Source organism: Cydia pomonella, chromosome 2, assembly GCF_033807575.1.
Source record: "Cydia pomonella isolate Wapato2018A chromosome 2, ilCydPomo1, whole genome shotgun sequence".
Lineage (NCBI taxonomy): Eukaryota > Metazoa > Arthropoda > Insecta > Lepidoptera > Tortricidae > Cydia > Cydia pomonella.
In genome coordinates this window covers 3,914,179-3,936,237 of record NC_084704.1, presented here as the reverse complement: position 1 = coordinate 3,936,237, position 22,059 = coordinate 3,914,179, and the positions used below count along the sequence as shown (strand labels likewise).

Sequence of the window (22,059 nt, the reverse complement as noted above, 5' to 3'; positions counted from 1 at the left end):
TTACTTTATTACCACAATACGGTTCTAGACTCAAATAACCATACTAGACATAACCTTTAGAGTGTAAGAGCCCTTTCACATTGAACGGACATGACACCGGGAAAAATAAAATGTATAAAATGTGTTTTTGTCTAGTTAAAAAAACTACGAGTATAATTCTTGAGAAAGAAAACATTAATGTTAGAAATGCGAACTTAATGCCATAAATAAGACATACTTTACGAATTTATGTACCTCAGATGGGACAATGCATCATAATACAGGTATACGTACGCGGGCATTATTGTCCTAATTATACAAGTTACAAAGCCAGTGCTCCACTCAGTGAACATTCCCGGGGCGCTGGGGGCAAAACCACACCACCGTGCACCGTACCGTCGCTGCTGCACGCGAATCCGTCGCTCCGCACTTCGCAACGAAACGCAGAATATCGTGTAGGTAAGCTAATATTATTATAGCGAGCGTGTCAATGCGTAAGCCGATACGAGCTTATGAGCGCAGAAATACAGTCTGAAAGGTCTCTTAGTGTTTCTGGTTAAACAGCACTTACCTACGTCATTGCAAACGCATAACTTATCTTTTACTATCCAGTTACGGTGTTTATACACTTGTAAGAGCATAAATAATGTTAATTAAAAACTATAATCAGTTTCACGATTTCTTGGAAACGGTAGGAAGCTGGTTTTTGAATGATTTACTACTTGGATGATGCAGTTTGATACATCGTCTCTGTTTTATGGGCGTATATAATTTTTACGAGGTATTTTTATAAATGAAGTATGTTGGGGTTTCAGTCAATTAAGTACTATATTAATTTAAGTATTACGTAGTACATCACGATTGCTTTTAGATGACCAATAGCTTTATACCAAGTTTACTACTTAAATGCTGATTAAAATTAAATATAATACATTTTGATGTAAGTGCGTAACTTATAAATTGTACAAACTCTGGCTAAAGTGGGACTCGAACCCACATCTTTGGATTGCTAGTCCAACGCATTACCAATTTTACCAGCTAACCATCCGTCACTCACCGCGAATTTAACCATTGCAACTGTGATGTGTGATCAGTGATCACGTCACATCACATCACATCACATCTGCACTTTAAGGTTTACAATAAAAAAAGGAAATAAAAATATTATCAGTGCGTAACTAACTAGTGTAGAGAGCTTCTTTTTGAGAAAAGAACCAGCGCGCTATCACTGATCATTTGACCAGTGATAGCGCTGGCGTTATTCAGAAACGTCTATCAAGTCTAAAAAACTTATGATAATCGTTTATTGTCCCTATCCGTCATTTTGACATTTCTGTTTGTTAGAAAGAGACAAAAAATTACGGAGGTTTATAAGAGGTAAATTATGTGAATGAGTAGATTAACCTTCATCGTACAAATGGTCAAACATACCTATTAACTACAATACATGATATAACTGTGAAACAGTAGTGCGATATGGAATTAGCATAAACACGCCGGTCTGAGCGCCGGCGCCGCCTGACACATCGTGATAGATTTGTGGGAAGCGCACCAACACAGAGTCGGATTACTCGGACATCTGAGGAATAAAAAGTTATTTTAATCAATTTATTCTTCTACTTCACGAAAAGGCAACGCTTAAATGCAAATGCTTGGTTTTTATATGAAATGTTTTTGGCAAAAAATTCTTTTGATACAAGCTTTTATAGCTGACTGTTCGAGTTTAATCGAGACAATTCTAAAAACCTCAAACACAATTAGGTTGCGTTGTTTCATCCATCACAGAGTTCCTATGGCCACCTCCTGTCTCCATCATCAGATCAGCTCGATGGTACCATAATGTGCATTGTCACCCGACTTACATATATATGCAAATTATCAACTTCATCGGAAACCGGGAAGAGGGTCACATTTCACTTGCAAGATTTGACCCGTACAAACAAACATTGAAAGTTAAATAAAAGCTTATAAAAGCGATTTTGTTCTATAAAAGTTCGCCTTTAGGAAATAGGCTCTTCCTTCCTTATAATTTCAAATTCAACAGTTATTATGGCACTTTCAAGTCAGTTATCTTGTCTCTAAATGTTGAAAAATATATTTACAAACTGAAAATTTCAACTGTTTACCTCTCTACCCATTAAAGTTAAGATACAGGCCGCCGCCACACAACGGAGGCTCAAGTAATAGAATTTCGGCTTGAAACCCTTTAGAATCCTAAAAATTTACTTCGATGTACCTCCCAAAGCCGCCCCTGCCTGGTCTAGCTCAATAAATCCGCGGTTGACATCGAAACACTGGCATTGTACACATTTGTACATATTTTGTACCGCATTAGCTGTCACAATGAGTACTTACGTTTTCCCGTACTAAACGACATATCATGTATCGCTCCATATAAAAAGGGACAAGTGTGGAGACATATGACTTTTTGGTTGTGGGTGGAATGATTAATGCGCGACCTTTGACCTTTGACATGTTTGCGAGTTCTTTTGCTCGCGCGTGAAGTAATTGACAATTTATGTTTGGAGTAACGCAAGTATTTCTATGATTTTGTAATAAATAATGAAATAAGTATTTCTTCATTATAGTTTATTTCAGAGAAAAGTTTACAAAAAGAGTGACAGAGGCGCAACATAAGAGCGTTTTCACATTATCGGATCCGATATCAGATGTAGGATGCTGCATTCACAATGTCGGGCCGCGGGGTGTACCGGGGCGCGGCGTCCTTGCTTCAGCGGCACACTACACTACAGCAAATATTATGCTTACAGCCCTACACATATATGCACACAAACTATAATTATAGATCCGACACCTGTCTGACATGTCAGAAATTATCGGAAGTTCCAATCCAGTATCGGATGTCAGGTGATCCTAATGGGAAAGACAGATGTTAGAGAGTGCTCTGTGGCGTAAAGTCCGCCCTTTTTCCATACAATTTTCTTGAATGAATAAATAAAAAAAGAAAATAATGTTTTACTTCAATTCGATATCATATATCCGATTGGACAATGTGAAAATGCTTCAAGGGCTCCTTTTTCCCTTTTTGTTACGGAACTTATTGAAAAAGAATTACCTCAATAACCTACATAAAATACAGAAGTTAACCAATGAAGAGTAAAAGTTTCGAAAGTTAGGTAGAATATAAAATGTAATTTTCAGAGTAGCCGATCGACATCGATCGATATCAGTCAATACCATTACGCCCACATAACAACGCGCGATGAAAATCCCCTGTAATCGATAGTAAATCATCCTATCGTATTTCACACTTACACTTTCGTTGAAGGTGCGCTTTGTCGAACAAATTATGGACTCCCGTGATCCGGCTTTATAATATGGCGTAAAATAAGTTAAATTTCTTGCAACTTTACAATGACGAGAGCTTTATGGCCTTTAGATACTGCAACATAAAATGGAAAAGAACCCTTGTTGACCTAACGGTCCAGTCAGCTTGTTGGAAGAATAACTCGGTCACAGTCACAGTGGAGCTGAAGACATAAGTATTTTATTTGTTAATATAGGGTCCCAGCGAGAAACTAGAACGGCTCTCTCTCTCAATAATTTCTGCTCCTCACAACTTTTTCTTCTTCTTTGTCGGTCTGAGGATCGTCACGATCCTTGGTTTTGCAGTTACTGCGTTTTATCCCTATCGGTCTCGATCTCCCGTAGCCCTCGCCGCTTGATGTAGTTTGCCTGGGGTGGCTTTTCTAACTTGGTCAGACCATCTAGTTGGTCAGAATGTACAGCAATGGAATTCATCCATAAAGTAGCCGTGTACTTTTGCAGTTGCGAGTACGGTTTGGAAAAGATGAGGGCTTTGGTTGACTAGTTCTTTTAGGAGACTAGTCTTGAGCTCATGGCTTCCTAGTTACTATTAACTTTATCAAACTTTTACAGCTTATATATATAGTCAAAATATATTGGTTTATATGACGACATATACTATTGATATACGTTCCCATGTCTACACCATCTGTGCTAAAAGTGACAAAACTTATTAACAGTTGCAGTCACGCCATACTGAACGAACGACAGGCCCGAGGCCTGATAAAGCGAATAGATGTCTCATTTCCACATGCATTAACCTTCAAACTCCAGCCGCCATTCCAGAGTGGCTGGATTTATGTACCCGTCATATTTTACCGCCTAACGGTGTATGAGTACAGTTCGACGTATTAGACAACTGCCAGTGTCATTTCCATTGCTAACTAAAATGGGTGAGTCGAACGCTTGGACCAACTGGAGTAACTAGACTATTAAAGAGCCGTTAAAAAAGGTTTACACTTTGATTCGCTCACGAACATGTCTCTATACGGGCCTACGAGCGGCATAACTGATTACACTCCCGCCGGTCCTGGAAAGTACCTGTCCTTTCACTATCAGCCTTGCCTACTCCTCTGCATACAATAAACGGCATGTAATTGTGCATATTCGGAGAGTGCAGAGGGCCTACCGCCAACACCGAGGTACGAACATTTCGGGCATCTTTCTCTTATACTCCAATTAAGGCGTAATTAGAATGACAGAGACAGGGAATCCGAGTTTCGCGGTAATAGCCCAGATACTGGTTTGTTCAGTGTGTTCAGCTAACCTCACTAACCTGGCTAAGTAAGTGGTAAGAATACACTCGTGCTAACGTCTACTCGGGTAACGAGCCTATTTATAAATGACTAGTTTAATATGGAGGCTTTGCGTGTGTTAATTATGGCCAAGAACTATCTTAAAGTATCGGTGAAGGAAAACAGACGTGTGACTTATTTATAGACTTTTGGTCTGTAAAAAACTTAACACGATATCTTTTTTTTCACGGTCAAGAACTATGTATTACTTCTAATTGCATCAGAAATCATGAATTTATTCTTGATAAACTATAATATACATAACAAAAGAAGTTTTTACCAACATAGAATAAATAAATAGTTTACCACGAAATGGTCCCGCCTCAGCATAAATGCTAACCTAAAAGTCAGCGCTGATCTTCCGCCTAGACCATTTGTGGGTCACGAACACAGCTGTACGACACCGCATCAGAACTTAAAGCTAGGATCTGCTTCTTCCGTAGATAAGCATTGGTGATTTTAAAAATTTCTCCGTTTTTTATGTTATCTCAATGCAGCTTACTTATTCCTTTTCTGTTTATATATCAAAAGTAACATTAGAAAAGTTGTATTGTGAAACAAATCCAGCATATTCCAGAAGTACTTTAATCATGGTGTCCCTTAAGCAAAAGGGAGCTGTTTAAAATATTATAAGTTTCATAGTTCTTGACCCATTCGTATGTCTTTATGTCATTCGAAAACAATTATAATTGTAGAGTTACAATCTATACAACCTTAATTGGATTAGCATTTTATTAAATTTATTTCTTAAGATTCACGAAATAAGGCAGTTTTTGCAAGGACTCGAGTACTAAGTTAGGATGTTGCGAAAATGAATCGCGTAATACTATTTTATGGATAAATGCAGTAAGTCCGAGTGAACGCTCGCATAGCTACCGTCAAAAACACACTAAGTGTTCAATTGTGAATCTTATTTTCATTGAGATAAGGTCTTCTAGTTCGTGTTAAGTGTTTCTTCATGTGTACTAGGTTGTAAGTAGTAATGTAGTAATATCCGTTGCATTGTAACTCTATCAATGTGCTTTACGGGGCGTTTGTCATCTTGAAGCCTTTATGGGTTGATTCGTAATTTTGTCCAGAGGTTAATTTGTGGGAACGGGTATGGATAGTGGTGAAGGACACACAATATATTCAAAATTAATGTAATAAGGCATCTAACTATGTAGTTGCTATTTTATTGCCACGTAGGCCAAGTGAGTGATACTAAGGATACGATACTATTCAAAGATTGACGACTATAACTAAAAACTTCTTGGCATATGAATATTAAGTTCAGCCCGTAAAAATACAATCATATAACTACAAGTTTCTGGTTGACTGGTAGAGAATGTCTTAAGTCATTGAGTCCACAATTTTATATCGTGTAATAAAGTTTATAAAATCGGACCATTTTCTCTGGACTACATCACCTTAAGCTTGGCTCACCGCTTTATAACTTCTTCATTCATTTATTATTTTTTATTGGATAGAAGCATTAAAAAAAGATCAAAACAATTATTCAGCAAATACAATACAGATGATTACAGTGAATATATAAATATCGGATACAACAAAATTAAGTATGATAATGACAAAGTTCATAAGTCAGTCTGTCAGTCGGAGTGTGGAAGGGCGGCACCATCACCGAAACCAAATAACTTCGCTGCTACCACAATCTCACCGGTGGTAAGTGCCGTCGCAGTTGAGGATGCAGCATGCTTACCTTAAAGATGTCTATTCACCCTCGTTTCGAAAAGATCCAATTTATAGTGGGCTGGGAATAGACTTGCAGGAAGTAAGTTTCACTCCCGTTCGCACAACACAACTGGAAGCATAGCTTTTAATGGGAATCTGTCCCACGGTGGTAGATTGCACACTCCCCGAAATGTATCCTGTAGAATACCGATAAACAAGCTATACTTTTCTACGGTGTTCAAGGCTCTGCAGTTTAGCCTTTACCCACCTTCTCCGTTATTTTCCGCGCTGCATGCTCCTCATAACTTTTTTTTTTTTTTTTTTTTTTTTTTTTTTTTTTGAGTCCCCGCACTAGGCTAGGCCTGTATCGCGGGAGACCAGAAGTACATATAAATGTCATGCAAGTCAACGAAAAACTAAAATTTATTTTTATATAATAAATATGACATTCAGGTTTATACCTAAGTTGATACATGCAGTTTTCAGTTTTTAACTAATTATCTAATGCTTCATTCTTTATAGCTTCGGTTCTATACTAATCTTGTAGTCAAGTTCATTTTATATAATTAATAAAGTTAATGTTAAACAATTCTTAGGAGTAATGTCTCAGTTTCGCTATAATCAAGTGACAACAACCAGTTGAAGAGTAACCTTTTGGCTACATGCACAGTGCAATTAATTAATTCGCTCTGAAACTTTACGGCCATGTTGTAAATCGAAGAGCAGAGGAAGTCGCCAAAACGTCTCCCAAAAGCAGTGTTAACCCTCGGAACAGGCAACTTGAATACGCGTTTAGATAGTAATTTCGAATAATATTCGGATTTAGCAGCGCGTTTATGAATCGAGAGACAGACTTTATGTATGTAAAGCTGGCGGACTGTCAGTACTTTAGCTTCCTGGTAGAGGCTGTTTGTCGGATATCTGAAGGGCTTTTTGAGCATTACCTTTAAGACCGAACGTTGGGCTCTTTCAGCCATTAAGATTGACGTCTTTGCAGCACTGCCCCAAACTCCAATGGCGTATGTAATTAGAGACTGACATAGAGAGATATATGTGTTTTTTAAAAGGCTCATGTTCGCGGAATGTCGAAGTTTCTTAAATATATACATCGTTTTCCTAATCCTATTGGAGAGACAGTTGATATGGGATTTGAAATTTAAGTTTTCGTCTATAACTAAGCCAAGATATTTGATAGAGTTGGAACGACATATGACTTCACAAGAACATGCTAAGTTACTGACATTGTTGCAATTATGAATTTTGATTAGATTTGTAGAATTAGTGGGACTGGAAGCGGCAGATTTATGAAAACACAAGAATTTAGTCTTTTTACTATTTAAGGTCAGTAGGTTATCTCGAAACTAAATATGGCTGCCGGCCATAAAGCCGGCTCACCCGTAATTCCCGTCCGATGACCGCTTCATCACAACCGTGACACAATAAGATAATGCAAACCAATACGTTGGATACATTAAAATCTTCTGCACTGACTTGTCGTAGTCATAGAACACTTAGCTTTGATGGCTCCGACTTAGCACTCTGGCGCACCGTTTACAAACGTCCCGCGCCCCTAGATCACACGGCAAGTGTGTCAAGGAGCTCGTTACACGGCCGACAGTGATACATTCATATATTACAGCCTAGTTAACGCCACCGTACACTCGTCCAACCGACTTTGCTACGAGCGGTAAAGAAATATCAGGATGCAGGAGTGGAAATATAGAAGAGCTGTTTCTAAAAACAGACTGGCAAAAAATTTATATATTGTTCGGAAGAAGACAATTTTAGGTCACAATTTTGCTGTCTGGTCTCTGCTTCGTAATTGTTCAATAGGAAGGCAAGAAAATTGGAGTTAAAATTAGAATTTAATTTCATTTTTGGTTAACCGTCTAAATTAGGACCAGTTTCAAAACCAAACTCACATTTATTTTATCTTTGCTGCTAGATTTTTTATTGATGATGAAAAGAAATGCATCTAGTTACATTTAAGTATTTCCTTATCGCCCGAATCCTATAGATAGTCCCAACACTATACTAAGAAGTTTAAATTGAAAAAAAAAAATGCTTAATAATTTCGATTAATTTTATTTATGACAAAGACTTCTTTAATTTATGATAATGCTTACGCTGTGCTTACGCTCTACGCTTCCACAGAGTACAGAATATAGGATTCTAACATTCTTAATAGCCACAACCTTCCCTCACATAGTGGGTCTAAATTTGAAGAATTCGACTCAGTTTTACGGCTCTCTTTTAAGTCCCGAGGAGAGTCAGATCATAAGGACTCGTGCCTCCGAATAAAGACTCCGTCAACAGTTTATCTACATAATAGTAAATATTGTATGATTTGTGATCCAAATGAATTAATTTTACATTACATTACATAAGTTTTTTTTGTAGAGTTCGCTAAAAAGGATTAAAGTCTCTACAAAAAACTCGGCTACAATTTCAAAAGAACCCTAGTTTAGAATTAAATTATAATAGTCTCAAAAACTGAGTCCAATTTTAAAGCACAGGACTCAAAGACTCGAGTCTTAACTAACACTACCCTCACATACTATACGAGACATGCAAATATTGGTTGCTCGCCGTACTAACGTGTGTTAACTATAACTGCCGTCTAAATGATGATTATGCCCCCGTGATAGCGGAACGGTGTGTGTTATTAATTCCACAAACCAGGAGGCGTTAACTCCATGTGGAAATGTGCATATGGCTTTTCGATGTAGATTTCTAAATTAATTGTGTAATATACGTCGTTTCCCGTTGTTATATATTGTAAGCGCGTAAGGTTTTAGTATTTTGTCGCAGTAAAGCGTAAAATGCCGCGGCAGTTTTAATAGTTTAATTTTGACAACGACAAGGTGCTAGTCTAGCGACTTATAATATAATACAAGACATACGTGTAAACTTAAGTAATTTATGCCTCTTTTAAAGCAATTTCTTCGTGTTTAAATTTGCAAATGAAATGATCATAATGCATTTACTAATGATAGTATTTCCCAGTTAAATGGCGTTTTAAATATTACACTGTCTCATAATTATTTTATAACAACAAATTCTAGATAGTGAAAGTGCCTTAACGTTTAATCCTGGATTTAAATTGTATGTAAAAATTAAATCTTCCAAGTTAATTTAAAATTTCTTAATAAATGAGACATCTTACGTCCAAAAATATCTCATCAGGCGAGTTACTTTTAGACGTAAGTTATAACAATGAATGTTTATTGCGTTCTGCACTTTGACTTTGAGGGGATGTCACGCAATGTGTTCCCACGGGATTTGCGTGGCGCTATGGTTTAAAATACCGTACATGCAACCCGACGTATGTTAGTATTGAGTGGATTGATATTGATTTAAATATGAATGGTTGAATTCTTTTGAAGATTTGAGGTTGCTAAATTAATCTTTTAGTAAACAGTTCCTTGTGATCTTGATCGGATCGTTGGTCTTTCCCTATCGTGGTTCCCAGTCCCAGTTATTGTTAGTGTATTTGTTATTTTGTGTCTGATTAGCCTCCTGAGACCAAGAATCAGTACCCCTAGTGTAAATTTAGTCGATAGCGAAACGTGACGTACGCGTTTGCGTTAAGTTTCATTTTGTATGGGTTTTTGAAAAGCGCGCCAAGCGGGACGTTTTGGAAAATCAAAAATCTCATACAAAATGACACTTAACGCAAACGCGTACGTCACGTTTCGCTGTCGAAAATATTTACACTAGGGGTACTGTTGTTTTGTTATTGATTTTCGAACTCTTAGTTATTGTATAAAAGTTCAAAACTTAAAATAGTCTGTGGAATATGTCTAAAAATTTGTGATATTTCTCACTTCTCGTCGACTTTGACATGACACTAAATAATGTTAAGTAATGTAGTACTATGTATGAAATACTTTTAATGATAACAATAAAACCTCTCATGGTCCAGATAAAATTTGTGGAGTTAACGGTAGATTTAGAGCCCGTTGCAAGTTGCAACCAATCGTCTATCAATGACATTTAACTTGAAATTAGCTTTAATGAAAAGTTTGTAATTTCTCTTGGCTTAAATCGGGTATTTTTATATGTATCGTTAGAGGGTTAACGTTGACAAGTTCTTTGATATTTAGGTAGGTATTTTACTCAAACGAAACATTTTATACTAGTGGTGGATACCACGGTAACAAAACCATGACGAACATAATGACTCAATATGTTTGTGATCCTTTTAAGCCCGATTAGCACTTGTCTAGCGAAACGGATAACCAAACAGGATTGCTTTTTTGCTATAGACAATGCTTTATTGTACTGAAGTCGTACAAGGCCGACGAAATGTTGAACTTTGTGTAATGTTAAGCTAGGTTTAGACGAAGCGAGTGACGCTGGCGCCAGTCCTCAGACAAACCAGCGCTGGCTGGTCTTGAAAAACTGTTTATACGAGATCGATAACAAGCCAGCGCTGGATTCGTCTTAATAACCTAGCTAGAGCCAGTAAAGAAATAAACGTAGACCTACCGATAGGTAGTGAAAAATCGACTTATCAGTCGAAATCTTTCATCGATTTTTCACTATGATTTCTTGTCATTTTTAGATGAAAAGATTGTCATTTGAAACAGTCCCAAATCAGTCGTACAGAGTGAATGTATATATATATATATATATATATATATATATATATATATATATATATATATATATAATGAGGGTAGTTTTGCATATTGTAATTTAGATAGAGGTAAATAATAATAATTCTATTTTTCCTCAGTCCCCGTTGATCACAAACGCTGCAAAGGGTCCAATACGTCGGAACGTAAGTATTTCAAATACATCATAGGTACGTGATACTCGCATAATCCGTTTACATAATTTTATGTCATTAGTAACTATTTATCGCGGTAACCGAAAACAATGTTATATACCTAAGAGCTTTGTTGAATGTTATGAGGATTTTACTATGCCATACATTTTCAATATATATTTGATTACTCACCTCTTGTTACTTGAATTAATAAGGGGCGTGTTGATTTACATCTGTAAATTCAAATTCTTTTGCATACCTGGAACAAAGGAATAAATTATCGTTACTAGAAATTAAATAATAGGTAGGATAGAATAACCAGCTACGATGCTTTTGATTTATGGAAGTACATACTAGCTTCTGTCCGCGACTTCATTTGCGTAGAATGATGATTAAAATTGATAATCTACCCTGTCCTTTCCAGGGCCTAGCTCAAACTATCTCCATGCCAATAAAAAAGAGTCAGCATATTAAGCGTGAAGAGCAATTCTATCGCTCAATATTCAAGAGTGATAGAGAGGCAGATAACTAAATTAAGATTTACGCGGTAGGCCTTCGGCTTCACGACAAGTAGTTCGGAGTTTATAAAACTGTATATATTCCCAAATTACATAAAAGTAGCAACATGAAAAGCAAAATCTTCAAGTACTAGCTTTTCAGCAGAAGATCCCCTTTAGTCCTCTGTTTACCAAATTTTGACAAGACTGAGCGCACGCGCATACCCAGCTTGTCATCTCTGCGCCAATCGCGGACGCACGCGCGACTAATTTATGCGATTAAGCGCACCGTCACAAATATGTAATAGTCACTATGGTACAATACAGAATTCTCACTAACAAAACATCTTATGTTAAACAGCCTCCTGATTACTACGTCACATTGAGTACCTAATTCAAAACAACTGAAATGAAGTAATGAAGAAATTATACATTTTTCATTTTTAAATATTATAGGACATTCTTACACTAGTCTTACGATTGACTCAGTTCCACAGTAAGCTCAAGAAGGCTTGTGTTGTGGGCACTCTGACAACGATATATATATATATATATATATAATATACAAAGACATAGAAAACGCCCAAGACTCAGGAAAAAATATTTGTGCTCATCACACAAACAAATGCCCGTACCGGGATTCGAACCCAGGACCATCGGCTTCATAGGCAGGGTCACTACCCACTGGGTTAGACCGTAATTACAGACCGAGACCGAGGTATTTATTTCAGTGTAGAAGTTGACGATTGTGATGTGTGTACAACAGAGTGGTATCAAGTATTTTAAAAAGCTCTGCATTCAAGTTACGATCGTCATATCCAGTGGCATACATCTTGCATCTCGATCAAAGCTTTGATATGCTTATAAGCTGAATTATTAACAATAAAGACAACAACTCAAGATTATGATACGTTAAGCAACACGAGAATAGAATATTCAGAAGTATGTTATTACGTCCGTCTGGCGCCGTAGAAACGGTTCAAGAACCGCTTCTTGAATTCGCAAATTCTGAGAGCTTACCACGAAAATCTAAATAATCTGCCTCTCTATCGCTCTTGCATATTCGAATGACAGAGAGCTCTGTTTACACATGACCATGGTTAACGCTTTTATCGGCTATTCTAACTTAGGGCTGGCTTAAGTCAGTCATGAATAAGTCTCAATGCTCAGGCGCACATGAACTTAATAATATTTTCTCACCTTTCATCTTTATTTATATCTGCATATGCATATATTGTTTTGAAGAGCGAAATCTTGAAGTTGTGTTATTCTAATTGGTCGGCTCTTTATCATTTGTCACCATGCCTGTCACTTTCTAACGAGTATGTAAGTGCGAAATTGACGGGCATAGTGCCAGGCGATAAAAATGGAACCATGCTGCCAGCACAGGAAAATAATTGTAAAATATTTTATTTTAAGGAAAGTCGTTTATACGTTTATAGTACGCCAAAGTGACCAGCAGTAGGACATGAATGATTTTGTCCTATCACCTGTTGTCTATTTTCAAGTGGAACAATTTTTTTATTTATTATTAATGATCTGCTGGTCCAAAAACGACGTTGGAGTATTTTGGCAGCCGTGATAGATTGTCAAATACCAGGGATCAGTAACGTTTGGGCCAGTTGTAGAACTTCACTTGCTACTCAAGAAATATATTGAATTCATCTGCATTCACATATATTTTCAAGTACTTATCTGTTCTGTACCTACACATCTAAATAGATGACAACAAGCTACACTAAATAAGATTTTTTTAAATACCCAAACGTTCACCCATCGTCTCCATTCCTGTTCACGCATAGCGCGCCCGTCACATGTCACAACTCCCGTCCAAACTTTCAACAGCTTTGTAATTAATACGCATTATATTTAAATTATTCCGCTTGCAGGAATTCTGCCACTCAAACGTAATGTTGAAAAGCAACTTCAAAACAAGAAAATTTACAGATGTCTAATATGTGTAAAAGGTAAACAATGGTATTTATAACTTATTTCTTGATGAATATAACATTACATGGGATGGGATTATATTAGAGTACATTAGAGTGGCTAAAGACTACAGAGCCCCTAGTGTAAATTTATTCGATTTCGTGACGTGACGTACGCGTTTGCCTTAAGTCTCATTTAGTATGGGATTTAGAAACAGCGCGCCAAGCGGGACGTTTTGGAAACTCAAAATCCCATACAAAATGAGACTTAACGTAAACGCGTACGTTACGTTACGCCATCGAATAAATTTACACTAGGGGTACAGATTTCATGCTAGATTCAGTGGCTGTTTGCCGCGGGGCCTCTACTTATTACGACTTATTACTCTAGTGATCAATAAACTATTATCTATCTATGCACCATGGCGGATTTGTGTAGAACTAGACTGAACGCTCAAGAACTAAAAAGAGGCCAGAGATCGTATTTACTCAAAAGGCCTTGTAAAATATAACTTCCCAACCTCAAACGTCCTCAACTTTCGGAAAAAATCAAAACATTTTCTATTTTCGTCTGTGTAACGAGTTTAACTAATTAGAACACGTAATAAGATGATTCAAGAACGAGTATGTGTCCAAACGGTAATATTTAACAGTATTACCGGCTATTACGCCACAATAACGACACGCTGACAGATAGTATCACAACGGCGCCGGCGCAAGTGCGAGATTAAACGCACCGCGTTGAAATCGACACTTGTACGAAACGGACAGGGTTCTCATCTCAATGGATGAGTCTAGTTGTTCTGCGAACCAGTGTTATTGAGACTTGCGTACCATTCAGTTTTTTATAAATGAAGCTGATATTTCCAACCTCTATTATACCTTACGCTGAACCTAAGTCACATTAATTAAACGCACTGCATCGACATTCGTCCTACGGGATTCGTACGCGAAACGGACAGAGTTACGAGTATGAAGTGAGTGTGGAGGCGCGTCGAATTTATAGGCGAAATCGAGTCCAATGGGGGGCGTGCATAACTAATTTACGCATCTATTTCCTTGCTTGCGTTTTTTCTTTATTCCCTTGAGAGTTCGACTCACCGTGATATACTTAAATTAACAATTGGAATGATACCTATCTGAATCTAATTTTAAAATATACCTATCACTTAGAAAGTTTTTCCCATGAATATGAAGTAAATCATATCAGAGCACAGTTTGTATTGACTAACGTAATTACTATGTCGATTTTGAACATTTTGTTTTAGACTTAAGTATATACTGATCTATGTACCTTGTACCTACGAGTACACTCAGCCACAATATTGCATGACCACTTTATGTATGAATTTATTCATAATGTGTCCATGCACTTTAGTAGGTCACTGTAAAGTCAGTTTCAGAGACATCTGAGCCTACATAATTAGCACATTATTTAACTTGGTAATAAAAAAACAGGCATATTATTGACAAAGCATATCAAACGCATAATTAAACAATACATTACATTACGATACAAGTGCGAAAAATAGGAAATTCGAAACGAGTGGCGATAAATTAAAACACGACCGAAGGGAGTGTTTTAAATCGACACGAGTTGCGAATTACCTATTCGCACATGTATCGTACAACGTTTTACAGTACATATGGCTCTTTAAATGTTCGACACAGTAACGTAATATGCTAATTTTCGTACTAGTGCGGTAAAGTAGCACCATATGTACTGTAAAATATTTACACTCAGTAAGTATTCTTCAGGTAGATATGATCACAATTTACAAGATTAAAAGCTTGGCTCCCACAAGTGTTGACGTGTAGCAGAAGTGGCAAACGATAATCTTAGTTTCCGCAGTCCAGAAGGCCTACCGCGAACCACGTTCGACATGTTGCCTCCCTGTCACACTTACGTATGAATTTACAAGTGTGACAGAGAGGCAACACGTCGAACTTGGTTCCGGGTAGGCCCTCAGCAAGCTGGGATTATACTGACAAATATATTCGCACCGCCCGCGTGGAATATTTTGATTCACCAATATCTAAAGATACATAATAATGACAATAAGGTATGCATGGTTAAGAGTAACTTACAGAAAATATTAAAGTATCATATAATCGAATACATTGCGTGTAAAATACCCGGATTAGCCGAATCCATAATGTCATAATCTGAAAGATAAAGGTAGGTCTGCCAAAATTATTGATTCCATGTTTGGTAAATGGAGGTGTGAACGAGTTATGAAGTTTTATTAGGTATGTACCTTTCAGTGGCGGATCGTTCAAAGAACATGGCTTGTCTAATTTCAGCCCGTTGAGTACTTTAACGATCGGTTCATGGAGAAAAGGAAAGCAAAATTAGCTCCGGGTTCCCTACGAATACCTATTTGTGACGCGCCGTGACTGGATTACCTTTTTTAATGATTTACCTATTGTTTTATGTCAGTGAATACTAACCCATTTAATGGGTTACTATAACATTGTCACTATTTTACCTCCAATTTCAAATGATTCCAAACAACAAAACAAGCAAATGGAAACAGGTAATTTTTTCGTGCCAATGCCAACTCTGTTACCCCCACAGAATAATTACCCGATGTTTTATTTCATTAGTTCTTAAAGGTTGTAAGATATGGCTAAATTCGAAGAATGTGCCAGATGATTTCACGATTGAATCCATACAAATAAAGGAGCCATTTTTCTTTATCGGTCCCTCATTACTAAGGCCCACTTTTGGGAGGGTGTACAGCTCCTGTGATTAGTCTCCATCGATTTCGATCTCGGGTAGTCGAAATGTGGAAGCCGAAAGACCTCAGGGCCCCCCCACCAACTAGATAGTCTGATCAAGTTATAAAGGCTCCATCAAGCGGTGAGGGCTACGGGAGATTGAAAGGAGGCATAACGCAACACCAAAGGTTCGGAAGTGAAAGCTGGTTGACAATACACGGCAGGTGGCAGCGCCGATGCGTTATCTGCCGGTAATTAAGACAGTTTTACTCAGATAACGGGAAGACAAATTACAGGCTCCGGGAGATAATCGAGGTATTTTACACGGACGTTTTATTTGACACTGTGTGTTGGGATTTATTGGGTATGAACCAGTTATTAAAATGAAAGGATGAGGAAACACCTTCACGAAGGCATTTTCTCAACTTAAAGTTAGCAAATTAACCCGTTTTCTATACTCTAGAGCAAAATATTTAAAGTAATTATTAGTTCTAGAAGATAAGTTTTATTACACCTTACTGATTTTTCTTTCTTGATTAAAGTAACAAAGTAGTGCTTAGAAGCAGCACCTAAAATTAATGCGATATTTTAGTGTCCTTGCCTTACGCTTTTAATTTACTACCTTACCTCCTTCAAGGCGCTAAAATGTTCAACTGCTTTATTTCATGTGTATCTACTATTATAATACATATATCATGTATAGCCCATTACAATCCTACAAGATAATTATAATATTATATAGCAATTCTATTCAATAAAATCCATCGAAATGCTTAACAATCATGTTTACGCACTCCTAATATACTTGAATTTTAGGTTAATCGTAAAGATGTTGTAGTTGTTGCCATTAACAGCCAAAGTAACAAGTCCGATCCGCAGTAAAACAGTGTTCTACATATAGATTGTCTCACACTAGAGCCTGTATTATGAGGACAACTCAAGTTTACACCTCATATGAACAAGTGCCGTTGAAGTATCCTGTTATGGGCGTCTAGGACTTTATGCGTGCATAAAAAATCTTACTAGGGATAAAGATGTGAAAATACAAGTAAACGGTGCAGTTCGCGGAGTTATATTTTAAAAGCAAATAGGTATAGGTATGCGAATATGCGTGGAGAAGCGAAACGTCTTATTCGCTCGGTAATCGGTATATAAATATTAATATTATAGGAACAGTCCCACGGTAATGATTTATATAATATGCAAATACTTAAATACATAGAAAACATCCATGACTCATGAACAAATATCTGTGTTCATCACACAAATAAATGCCCTTACCGGGATTCGAACCCAGGACCATCGGCTTCATAGGTAGGGTCACTAACCACTAGGCCAGACCGGTGAAAGGAGCAGAAAAAATATGAGTGCGGCAACAACTTGGCGGATATAGGACACATTAATTAAAGGTTGAACGAGCTAAAATTTTTGCTTTCAATTTTTGTCATGGATGGTATAGTCTTTTTTCTATACTTAAATTCTAGTCACTGTAACATGAGGAATCAATTATAGCATTATAAATGTCCATTCTATAATTCATTTTCATGATAACGAACTTTAATCAATGACAGAGCGAAATCACTTGGAAAATTCGACTAGCCTAAAGAAACATGTAAAAATCTTAATTTATCAACAATCAATGAGTTTTTGTGTTTTTAAAATGTTGAGATGACGGCAAGGAATGGAAAGACTACCAGAAAGCAGAAAAATACAAGATGCAATGGCAAAAAATAGTCCCACGAAAGTTGTTATCTTATCCACGCTGCGTTGTCTCGTCGCCTTTATATCACCAACCACGAACGGAGCAAATTCACTCCATCTAGCCGTAATAAGTGATCTGGATGGAACAGTATTGTAGAAGAGTAAAGAAAAGAGTGTTCATTCAAAAAGTCCTAAAACTGTTATACTTTCAACACTATAGGACCTTTTGTCTTCAGGCCTAACAATTTTAGATTTTCAACATTAGAAAGGACCTTTCGTCTTACCAAGTATGTGCGTCGTGGGTGTCTTACACGAGACAACAGTATCCTTATGGGAGTGTGGGATAACAATAGGATTACGAGTAACTGTTCCTGGTGATGTACGAAATGGTCGTGTTGTGTGGGGAACAACAGTCGGACACGTTTAAACATATTCGTACCAACGGATGGTGGAGCCAATGATTGAGCTGCTCATTAGCTGTCCACTTAACCACCAACCACCAATACTTAATATGAGTATGACCGAAACTGTTTGTTTTCCTTTGGAGAGCAGATATATTTTTTTTATCAAGTTGTTTGTGTTCCGAAAATTTCTTTTTTTGTTGGTGTTATTTTCTGATTGTTTTATTAAATTAATGTCTTTATATTTTAACATTTATTAAAAAAACATAGGTTCTTATTTCAATATCTCCATAATTTTTTAATCCTCGAATACACCTAGCAACTGAACCAGTCACGACTGTCGAGAAGTTTTCCAATTACGAATGTTTTCGGCCCAGAACCCTGTCACAGCAATTTTTTTACGTAAAATATCAGTATGGCTAAAATTTATTTCATTCATGATGGTGTTAAGTAACCAACTTTATACCTATTAACTCTTGAATTTCATTAATATGTCGGTGCAAGATAATTCTGCGCATTTTGCAATAAATCCACGCCTTCAATAAAATGTTGAATGGAAAAAAGTAAAAACCTAAATCTTACAACCCATTTTACCTCTGTCCTATCTTTATTACGTACCGTAGCTTTACCGTAATACTACCGGTTTTATGATTCAAATGTTCAGTGCGCTTCCTAGAGCAGTATACCACTATGATGCTCATCGGGATGCCCCGCCGTAACTCCTGCAGTCCGTGTAGCTGTCGCCGGAACCACTGAACATGATGCTAACACCTCAATTCTGTTGTTCGTGCGCATATAGGGCTGCCTCTGCCAACCAACAAAATTATTTAATACCTACTGTTTAAAGACTGCTTGATTCATGTACGCTTCCTGGAGCAGTATACCACTATGATGATCATCGGGATGCCCCGCCGTAACTCCGCGCAGCCCGTGTAGCTGTCGCCGGAACCACTGAACATGATGCTAACACCTCAATTCTGTTGCTCGTACGCTTGGGATAGGGTTGCCCACTATCTCAGCTTTCATTTTGGAGGACATTGCATTCTTCTTCTGTATATTTTTCTTTGTGACGAGTAATTTTGTTTAGCTCAAAACAGTAGCTAATTAGATACAATCTTTAATGTATAGACACAACTGTTAAAAAATTAATTAGTAGTCCGACTTCGTATACATATCGTTCTACATGTATAAAATTTCTCTATATCTTAACATTAAATTTACTAAAAATAAGTACTGACTCTATTACTCGTACAGAAACTCAAAGATGAAAATCCTTCGTATATAACAGTCACACGAAAATTGTTATCATGAACCATCTAGGTAGGATCTATCAGTGTCTTTCTATCTTCAATTTGCTTTTTTAATCACCTCGAAAATCTGTTTCATAACATATACCATCTAGTTTCGTTAGCAGCCCTATGCAATACGTACCGCCCACGCTCACATGATGGTATCGCGCGAGTTACGATCTCGGACCAGTTGTTGTCAGTTGTTAACGATTGCATTTGTCGCGACATAAGGACGTAGGGCCATATTCTGATGCGGTCTGGTGGTTGAAATGCCCTGTCAGACTTGCATTTAACTGGTAGATAATAGTCTGTTCTAGCGCTAAGAGCGTGCGAGTGCGATCTAAAGGTCTCGGGTTCAAACCCCGGCTCATACCAAAGAGTTTTTCTTTTAAAATTTATCAGTCGCTTTTCGGTGAACGAAAACATGCTGAGGAAATTGGATTAATCCCATTAAGGCCTAGTTTTCTAAGGCGCTTTTGTAAAAACTAGTGCCTATGACAATTTTTGGGATTACTTGTCAAACGGACCTTAGGCTCTCATGAGCCGTGGCGAAAAGCCTAAAAAAAAAGATTTTTTTTTTTGTCACCTGTCTATTCTATTAAGGGTTATACAGGTTTGAATTTAACGGATACTTATTGTACAAATTCATATATTTCGAATCGCCTACAGTAAAGGACCCTTGGTGTCATAATAAGTACTTAATAATCAATACTTGGTAGGTGAGACCTAAAGAGAACCATACAGTGTATATTGAGAGAGAGATTTAAAAGTTAAATACCTGTTCCTTGTGTCTCAAAAACCGTAAAACAAACCTCGCCGATTCACATTAAAACATTTAAAACCACGAATTAAAACAGTCAGTTAATTTAACAACACCGACATCGGTCGTTCAGATTTCATATAGAAAAGTAGGTACTTATCAGAATATGGCCATCTCATGTGTGGGAAAGTATCTAGAATCGAAAGATAGATTTTTATGTAGGTTTACCTACATGTTTAGAAAATTATTTTAAACGCAAACTGCACGAAAAGTCTACGCAATAAAACAGAATTTAATAAATAATTCGCAAGAGATACAAGTATAGCATAGGAAGCGAAAGAAGACAACATCAATTTAAGACTGGGTTACACCACATGTGTGTACAGAAACGGTTCTAGATTCTTGAGGTTCAGGGCTATAACCACAAAAACCGAAGTTCGTAAATTCCGGGCAACTTTAATTACGCCTTCATTAGAGTAAAAGAGAAAGATCCCCGCATTTAAATTAAAATTATAATCCAGTCGAACTGGAAAAAGCCTAATATTCATTGGTTTATATTATAGTAACCTGGAAAAATATGTGACATGACCTCATTTGCGATTATTACCCTGTTTTATTTTTGCGTAGTCGACATGCAATTGCCTGCAATAACTGCAATTGATTTAAGGCTATTATTTGAACCACAAAACATTACGATACCATAAGTTCTTGTACCCGATGGACAGAAGCGGCGCCCGACATTCCAGAAATGTAAACACTTTCGAGATGCTATCGCCGCGCCGATCACCAATTACCCAGTAATAACATATCGGCTGCGTGACGTTTATTATGTAAGCCACCGTGCTAGAGATGAGGGCGAACGATATAAAGGAAAGTTGACCACACATCAGGTGAAAGATATGTAGGTATAATGCTGGCTGTAAACACACGTCGGGAGACCCGGACATAGGCCGAGAACGAGTGTGTACATGCTGCTTCCTTCTTGTCTCGCTACGGCGAGAAGCTCTCGACGAGTGTGTATAAGGTTTTATTGCGCGGTCGCCACTTTGGACGCGAACGGCGCTATTTTTTTATTTTTATTTAATCATTTATTTCAAGTAACTTTAGACTCATAAATATGTTTAGTCCTTGCTATGGTCCTTGATCTATTACGGTGTATCCCCAATTGTCCCCGCCCCACGTGACCTAATAAAAACCTAAAAATACCTATTCCCATCTGTGCCCAGCGGGATCAACCGGGGATACACCGCTATTACTGGTTGTAGTCCCGCTGCAAAAAGAGGATAATATTTATTTATTTATTTAATCTTTATTGCACAAAAGAAAACAATCTTATAGTACAAAAGGCGGACTTAATGCCACAAGGCATTCTCTACCAGTCAACCTCAAGGGTAAGCAGAGAGATTGAGAGCGGTGCTACAATTACAATAGCAAAACAAATCAAACAAAAATACATAAACTAACATATACATACAAACATAATACACACATACATATATATATATATATATATATATATATATATATAAAGACGAAACATCTGAAGCTAATAAATAAATACATTAAGAATCTTTCATTCTGCTAGCAAAGAAAGCACGTAATGATTTTTTGAAAGCGAACTTATTTGGCGCATTTTTGATGTAAAAAGGAAGTCCATTCCAAAGACGCGCCACCTGCAGGGTGAACGAATTTGACATGAACCCAGTTCGGTGA

The 22,059-nt window shown here is 37.2% G+C and overlaps 1 protein-coding gene and 1 non-coding gene across 5 annotated transcripts in view; both read right to left on the bottom strand.

Moving 5' to 3' along the window:
* Positions 1 to 22,059, bottom strand: part of LOC133531661 (calcium uptake protein 3, mitochondrial) — a 99,953-nt gene that overhangs the window by 21,559 nt on the left and 56,335 nt on the right. The gene's annotated exons all lie outside the window — the stretch shown is intronic.
* Trnaa-agc (transfer RNA alanine (anticodon AGC)) lies at positions 952 to 1,023 on the bottom strand. The gene has a single exon. It is a non-coding gene; the product is annotated as a tRNA-Ala (tRNA).